The sequence below is a fragment of the Ailuropoda melanoleuca genome, chromosome 5 (genome assembly GCF_002007445.2).
Source record: "Ailuropoda melanoleuca isolate Jingjing chromosome 5, ASM200744v2, whole genome shotgun sequence".
Classification (NCBI taxonomy): domain Eukaryota; kingdom Metazoa; phylum Chordata; class Mammalia; order Carnivora; family Ursidae; genus Ailuropoda; species Ailuropoda melanoleuca.
In genome coordinates this window covers 28,647,440-28,655,524 of record NC_048222.1, presented here as the reverse complement: position 1 = coordinate 28,655,524, position 8,085 = coordinate 28,647,440, and the positions used below count along the sequence as shown (strand labels likewise).

General features: G+C 51.3%; 1 pseudogene; it reads left to right on the top strand.

Moving 5' to 3' along the window:
- The first annotated feature begins 6,521 nt into the window (after positions 1-6,521).
- Positions 6,522-7,212, top strand: LOC100483571 (annotated as a pseudogene).
- The last annotated feature ends 873 nt before the right edge of the window (positions 7,213-8,085 follow it).

The following is an 8,085-nucleotide window of genomic DNA, read 5'->3' as shown; positions in this document are numbered from 1 at the left end:
AGGCCCGAAGGCGGCGCTGGGCTCTGGCAGAAGCCGGTTACCTGCAGTCGCCAGGCAACTGTCCAAGGAACAAAGGACACGTCCCCCCCTCAGCCGCGGGAAGCCTGGCCTCACATGGTTAAAGCCACTTCCCAGACCTGCCGGAGGAGGACATAGTCTTCCTGAATGCGGGGCACCCACGTCCGGCCTGGCATCGGGCTATGCTCGGATCTTGCTGGAACGGCTCACCCCAGCTGTCGCACCTGCGGGATCTTCAGCGGGGACACCGACGGGGGTGCGCTTTTCGGAGTTGAGTTGAGGCCATCTCAGCCTTGAACAAAAGAGAACTAGAGAGAACTAAACAGGTCTTAGGTGGAGGCTTTAGCCGGAATAGGCCACGTTGTGGTGTATAGACGGACGGTGATGGCGGAATGAAGTTACTCCCAGGAGGGTAGCACCGGGGGGAAGATGGTGTGTGTCCTGGGGTGGGGAGGATGTATTTCAACCCGCAGCTGAAACCTGACTGTTTCAGAAAGACACCCCTGAGTAAGTCAGGTTCCCTGTTTCAGCTCACCGTCCTGTGTCACCGGCCTAGGAACACAGCCCCACCACGGGGAGGCCTGGCCAGCACCCCTGCCACAACCGGGGTGGACTGGAGAGGGGGAAGGGCTTTGTCTCGAGCAGTCACTCTGTGCTGTCTGGGGGGGACCACTGCCACCTCCCCCCTGCAGGAGCCCACCTGTGAGCTCCACCACACGCACAGCCCCAGGGGCAGGATGTGCAGGGGAGTCTCCCGAAGTCACTGAGGGCGGGCTGTGTGCAACCCTCCCTCTGCATCCCTGCCTCTCCAGTGGCCTCTTAGCGTCGCAGCGATTGCTCGCTCCCTCCCAGCCTTGCCCTTCCCTGCCCTTATTCCCAGACTATTCAATGCCACTGGAAGGGATTCCTTTGAGCTACCCCAGCCCGGCCCCAGGTCCCCGCCTCTCTCTCTCTCTCTCTCTCTCTCTGCCAGCTCTAGCTGAGAGAGGGCGCGGTGCGCTACCCCAGCACCAGCATAAGGCCCCCCACCCCTTGCATTCTCCCCCAGGTGGAAGTGCTTCCAACCATCTGATGGAAACAAACATTTTCTTTCTTTTCTTTCTTTCTTCTTTCTTTCTTTTCTTTCTTTCTTTCTTTCTTTCTTTCTTTCTTTCTTTCTTCTTTCTTTCTTCTTTCTCTTTCTTTCTTTTCTTTCTTTCTTTCTTTCTTTCTTTCTTTCTTTCTTTCTTTCTTTCTTTCTTTCTTTCGATTTATTTATTTTATTTGAGAGGGAGAGAGAGTATTTAGTAGACACCACACTGCGTATGGAGCCCGACCCGGGGCTCCATCTCACAACCCTGAGATCACGACCTGAGCCGAAATCAAGAGTTGTGTGCTTAACTGACTGAGCCCCCAGATGTCCCGAACATCTGCTTCTACCTACGCTCCTGGGAGTGTTCACACACGGGCATCTCTCGTCTCTCTACGAGAAGGGGGCCAGACACGCAGCAGCGGCCTCTGAGGTTTGACGTTGGAAATGGAATTACTGGAGAAGCTCACTTCCCATGTCGTGTGCCTCTAATGTATTCTGTCATCAAAATGAGAGATTAAAATACGGAAAAATATGTGTGCGGTTGTTTACTAACCACTAGTTACTAGTATCTTTTCTAAGTGTTTTCAGCATGAGGGCTCAGCCCAGCTGGTCTTTCTATACATTTACTTCCCTTGAAATTTAATTTTGACACACCAGGTCCACATGGTGTATAAAGCTCAGAGTAAAAACAATTTATAACATTTTTGGCTAAAGGGAAGTTGTAGAAAAGTAGTTTCTATGCAATCAAATTGGCTTTTTTTGGAAATTAAAGCCTAGTTCAAATGGGATTGCCGAAAAGGGTGTATGATCTCGGAGTATTTGAAAAGTACCCATTTTGTTGCCCCCTGGTGTACTGATGGCAACGTGTTTTCTAAGTGGTGTTTATTTGCGAGTTGTGAACAGAAGGGAGTGTCCCCCAGTCACCTGGGGACCTGTCTCCAGCAATGGAGTGGACTTCGTGACCTGGGTTTCGGCACGGCCCAGAAGGGACGCTCTGGCTCCCTGCTCCCCGCCTGACACCTGGCATTCAACGTGTAAGCTGAAAAGAAAAACCAGGATGTTCCTGTTGGATAGACAATCGAGGAAAATCCCTGAAATGCTTTTTCAAAAGCAAACTCTGCTTCATCCTTCAAATTGCTTTGATCCTGATTTCATTGTGCTATAAACTGTGACATATTTGGATTCAAATTTTATTGTTAAGAAAGGCAATTTCCCCTGTTAGAGGTGCCCTTCTGGAAGAATGTCTTACAGGCGCCCCCACCCCCTGCACTCGCTGCTTGATACAAGCCTTTTTGAGGGGTGGCATTAGAGACCTAGGCCTGGACAGCCTTTGAACGCAGAGAGCGTTCCCTAGTGGCTGGGCTCCTCCAGCACTGGGTGCAAATGATGAGAGGCCTGTGGTGCTTTCACGTGGTCATAAAGCCGGCAACCGGGTGCCTGGTTCTGGGGGGAGCTGGGCTTTGCAGTCTGCCCACCCTGCTCTTGGACCCAGCCTCAGGGAGGGGCGGGGAGCTGGGCGGCCCCACCCGGGCGAGAGCTGGCTCCAGTCCCCCGGGGGTCAGGGAACAGTGAGGGCGCCCAGGGGGGGGGGGGGACTGACCATGGAGCAGGGGTGCAGGGAGGCAGGAAAAGAGGCCCGGCCCAGAGAATGGGAGAGAGCTTACGGCGCTGGGAGAACAGGCAGGAAAAGGTTTCCATTCCTCAGGAAAAGGAAGGAAAGAGCCTCGTTTTAAAATACCTCTGGGCCTCCAACGGAGGAGGGGCGCTGGGGCGCGCAGAGCCGCCCCCAAACCACAGGCGGCACAGGCATCAAGAGCCTCGGGAGAAGCAGGTTTATGAGCCTTGAAACCCTCTGAGATGTGAGAGATAATATCCATAAAATCCAGGATTGCTAGAAAGCCACAGACTTGCTTCTCCAAACTGCTGAAAATAGAAAGTAGGAAGTGTAATGAATAGCGCTGGGGATGAGAAGGAAAGCAGGCCATGTGTGCATATCTTCAAAGCGAGAAAACAACCACATCTTCCGAGCCCATTACATTCCAGATGCTGAACCAAGCAATTTCCACGTATTATTTCATTTAATCCTCATAAAAGCCCAAGGAGATAGGTCCTACAATCTTGTGTTATCGATGAAATCCTCTTAGGCTGGGTGACTGGCTTCAAAGTCACAGAGCTGAACCGTGTTCTAGCGGACTCAAGAGGATGCACTTAATCACCATGCGGGTAGCTTTGGAACGTTTTCCACGAAGACCCACAGTAAGAGATGGATTTTAGATCTGAACCCAGCGCACATACATCTAATATATAACTGAAAGTAGAATTTCCTAAAACAGCATGTGCCCTTGCCACCTACAGCGCTCTCTGATATTTTCTATTCGTTCTGTTTTATTTAAAAGGAAATGCTAGTCACGACCTGGTAAATGCATTTCCTCATCCATTAATGGGACAGGACCCCTAACGCTCCCCCTCTGCACTTGGAGAAGGCTTGCATTACCCCCTCCCATCAGTGGAGGGGGTACGCTGGACCCAGAAGAGGGCTTTACTAGGGCCCCCTGAATTGCTGGGCTGGAGGGTAAATACCTCCCTGGATAAACAGAGCAGACAGTAAGAATCTCTGGAATCTTCTGGTCCTGATGAATTACACCCCAGCAACCCTCACAGACCTTTCAGGAAGTGCTGCAAATGAGACTGGCAGTGAATTATGAGCAAATAATTAGTAAGCAGTAATAAAGGGGTACGGCGTGCCTTGGTGAGGAGCCCTTCAAGCCCGATCTCTGTCCTGGGTGCAGAACTTGACCAGCACTGTAGACACGGTGCACGGGAATTTCAGCAAAGCGCTTAGCTGATTTCCTGAAAGCCCGCAGGAGAACTTGGGAACCGCAGGATGGTCTGTGGCTAAGTACGCTTATTCCCAGCTGACTGCCTGTTCCAAACAGGGCTCAAAAGTGACAATCTGTGAGGGAGTTCTTTGTAAAAACAGAAGCAGGGAACAAGTGGAAGTTATCATTTATAGATTTAATTGTCTCCGCCTTCTCCGAGGCAGTGTGAGCCCCGAGACCGGCCACCTTGTGTCCCCAGCACTTCGCCCAGGCACCTGCATTTAGTTCCTCCTCAAGAACTCTAGGGGAATGTTATCATTAATTATTTTTTTAAAAGATTTTATTTATTTATTTGACAGAGAGACAGCCAGAGAGAGAGGGAACGCAAGCAGGGAGAGTGGGAGAGGAAGAAGCAGGCTCCCAGAAGAGGAGCCTGATGTGGGACTCGATCCCAGAATGCTGGGATCACGCCCTGAGCCGAAGGCAGACGCTTAACGACTGCGCCACCCAGGCGCCCTTGTTATCATTAATTAATCAATCAATATCTGCCTGAAAGAGGACTCCAGGGAGGAGGGCCAGGGTTCAGGCCTTCGTCTTCTCACAGTCCACCTTCTCACCGGTGACGCAGGTGGACACATGGATGACATATTTACCAAAGTTTCAGGTGGCCCCAAAAAACTGGGACAGCCAAAGCACTGGATGACAGAATCGGGGTCCAAAAATAACTTCGCAGCCTGGCATGGTGGGCTGACTCAAGATGAAAAATAATAGCAATCCGTATTCCGCCGGTAGGTCTCCGACTTAGCTTGGCGAGCCCAGGGCGAGGGGGGTGGGGCTTCACAGCAACATGCGTCAGGGACTTGGGGTTTTTATTGGAAGCTAACAAACGAGGCAGCGATGTGGCAAGGTCGCCAACGCTGCAGACTTAGCCTGTGCAAATGCAAGCTTAGTGAACAACAGAGGGAGGTCGGAGCCCCTCTACTTCACGCAGGTCAAATGACGCTGGGAGACCTGGCTTTGAATGATGACGGGTCACAGTGACACATTGCAAACCTTCCAGAGGTGAATATGTTGAATTTGCACAAATCAAAATCAAGGATTTCTGTTCAGTAAAGACTGCCAGAAAGGTGCTGACCGGCTGGATAACACAGCAGGAAAAGATGCCATATGCAATTCACACAGAATTAACATCTAGCGTGTTTAAGGAACACCTTCGCATCAACAAGAGAAAGGCAGGAAAGTGCCAGAAAAGAGGGCACAGGGGAGGAGCGGGCACTTGGCCGGAGAGGAAATTTGAACTGTTGCCAGCGAGGCTGGGATCCACCACTGATCAAAGGAATGCAAATTAAAACAACAGGACTCTGTGGTAACAGCAGGAGAGCTCTCTCCAGCAACCCTCCCGCTGAAACAACTAAAAAAGCTGGGTAAGATGTTGAAAGGAGCCTCTGTAAAGAGCTGACGAGATGGGACAGCATGCCTCTGTAGGGCACGGGGATCAGGAGAAGCTCCTCTCTTCCCGAGGACCTCTGCCCACTAGCTGAGGGGGGGGCTCTCCTTCTGATGGCCTCTTGGGATCAATATGTCTCCACCCAGCCCCGAGTGGGAAGTCTAACGGGAAGCCCCCTTCCCCCCAATAAACCAGGTTAAGGGTTAAACCAGGAGTGGACCAGCCTGCCGGGATTACACCCTGGTTCTGTTGGCCCCGGGTGACCCAGGTTATCCCAAGCCTCGACTTTGAGTAGCTCAGCGCTGGCAATGCCCCCCGGGCTCCTGGAAGCAGCAAACACAAATGCTCTGTGGGGGAAATTACCTACACCCCAAATTATTCCTACAAATAATTTTTCAAGTATAACAACCAGCATGTCGTCAACGATAAACAAGGAAATCAGGCTCCAGCCCCCTGCTCTAGAAGCCCAATTTCTGAGACTAGACTCCACATCTGACACCCGGGGGCCGGGATGGCACCAAGGGAGTGTGTGGCCGTCAGCAGCCGAGTGCTCCAGCAGCCAGGGGTCGTGTGAGTGAGTGACAGCATGTGTGTGCGCACGCGTGTGTGGCACCAGCATGTTGGAATGTTCTCCCTGGCCGAGCTGGTCAGGTTTTGTGATAATCTTCTAACTTTTCAAAAAACACATGGTTGGGGGCCCCTGGGTGGCTCAGTGGGTTGAGCATCTGCCTTCGGCTCAGATCATGATCTCAGGGTCCTGGGATCGAGCCCCATGTCCCCTGCTCAGCGGAGAGCCTGCTTCTCCCTCTCCCTCTGCCCCTCCCCCTGCTTGTGCTCCCCTGCTGCTCAAATGGATAAAGTCTTAAAACAAAACAAAAACAAAAACACGTGGTTGAAGAAGCACCACTTATTCTAATTTGTATGAAGATGCCCTGCGGCCTAGGGGCCGCCCCTTGTAAAGACTTTAGATAATGGAACTATGTGATACAGATGATAAAGTAAGTTTACTGTCGCAAAGGAAGAGGTTGAATATATCTGCAGGGAACAGGAAAGTAGAAAACCTGATATGGCACATCTTAAAAAGAACCAAATTGGACTTCTCGAAATAATAAATGCAGTAAATGAAATGGGAGGCGCTTTGGAAGCCACAGGCTTCGGTTCACGCATGGCCAAGTCTAAGAACCACGCCATGACAGCCAGGCACAAAAATGGCACAGAAGAGGCATCAAGAAACCCCGGTCACGAAGATACGAATCTTGGGCGCCTGGGGGGCTCAATCAGTTAAGCAGCCAACTCTTGGTTTCCACCCAGGTCATGATCTCAGGGTCCTGATATCGAGCCCTGTGTGGGGGTCCGCGCTCAGTGCAGAGTCTGCTGGAGATTCTCTCTCTCTCTCTCCCTCTTTCCTCCTGCCTCTTCTCCCACCCTCCCTCTCTCTCTCTCTCAAATAATAAAGAAATAAATCTTTTTTAAAAAGATATGACTCTCTTAAGAGGGCAGACCCCGAGTTCCTGAGGAACACGAACTCTGCCAAGAACACAACAAGAAGGGCCTGAAGAAGAAGCAGGCCAGCAACGCCAAGGCCATGCGTGCACGTGCCGAGGCCGTCAAGGGCCTCATCGAGCCCAAGATCCCAAAGGGTGGCAGCCGTATCGCTCCCGACAAGCTCGCGAAACCTGCTCATGTCTGCATGGCCAAGGGTCTCAGGGCTCTGCAGCCCGAAGTCCAAGACCAAGGCTCAAACGAAGGCCCAGGCTGCAGCTGCGGGTCAGGCTCTCAGAGGCGCCCAGGCCCCCACAAAGGCTTCGGTGCAGAGGCCTCTGTCTGCCAGTGTGAGGACGGAAGGACTGGTGTGAGCACGGGGCTGGTGTCCTCCTGTGCTATTTGAACAAATAAGCTTGCGAAGGGATCTGTCAAAAAAACAAACATGAAATGAAAAATTCATGGCAATGAGATACCTACTTTATCCCAGTTAGAGAGACCAAAGGTAGAAAGGTGGGAAATATGCAGCACTGGCCAAGATCTGGGGAGCTGGGATCCTTGGGCAACTTTAGTGGATACGTAGAGAATATGCCCTCTGGAAGGATACCTGTGGTGCTTTGTGCAATTGGCCTACTGTCACCTGAGTTCAGAGCTCAGAGAAACCCTTGCCCAGGCCCGTGCAGAGACAAGCGCGGGAGCCTTCAGCCCGAGATGCTGGGGTGAACGCCCGCATGCGGTTTGCAGTGGCTTTCTTCTTCTCCTTCGTCCCCCCTCCTCCCCCTCCTCCCCCCCTTCTTCTTCTTCTTCCAATTTATTTATTTTTATTTTAGTTAGAGAGAAGAGAGAGAGAAAAAGAGCACAGTGGGGGAGGGAAGAGGGAAAGCGAGAGAGAGTCTCAAGCAGACTCCATTCTGGGCGCAGAGCCTGACACGGGGCTTGATATCACAACCCCAAGGTCATGACCTGAGCCGAAACCAAGAGTCGGATGCTCAATGACTGAGCCACTCAGGCACCCCGGCAGTGACTTTCTTAAAGCAGACGTGGAAAGAACATTTTCATTGGAAATAAATCACTCTGTAGCCTGTGGAAACTGAAAGAGGAAGAAAGCTTATCTTTAAGGGGCTCCAAATAGGGAGGCAAGGTGATTCTTCATGTTGAGATGATTACAAAATTCAACTTTAGCAATATTTTATTTGTATTGCTTCATAGTATTAAAATCTTTTAATCAGTTTTGTTAAAGTCAAACA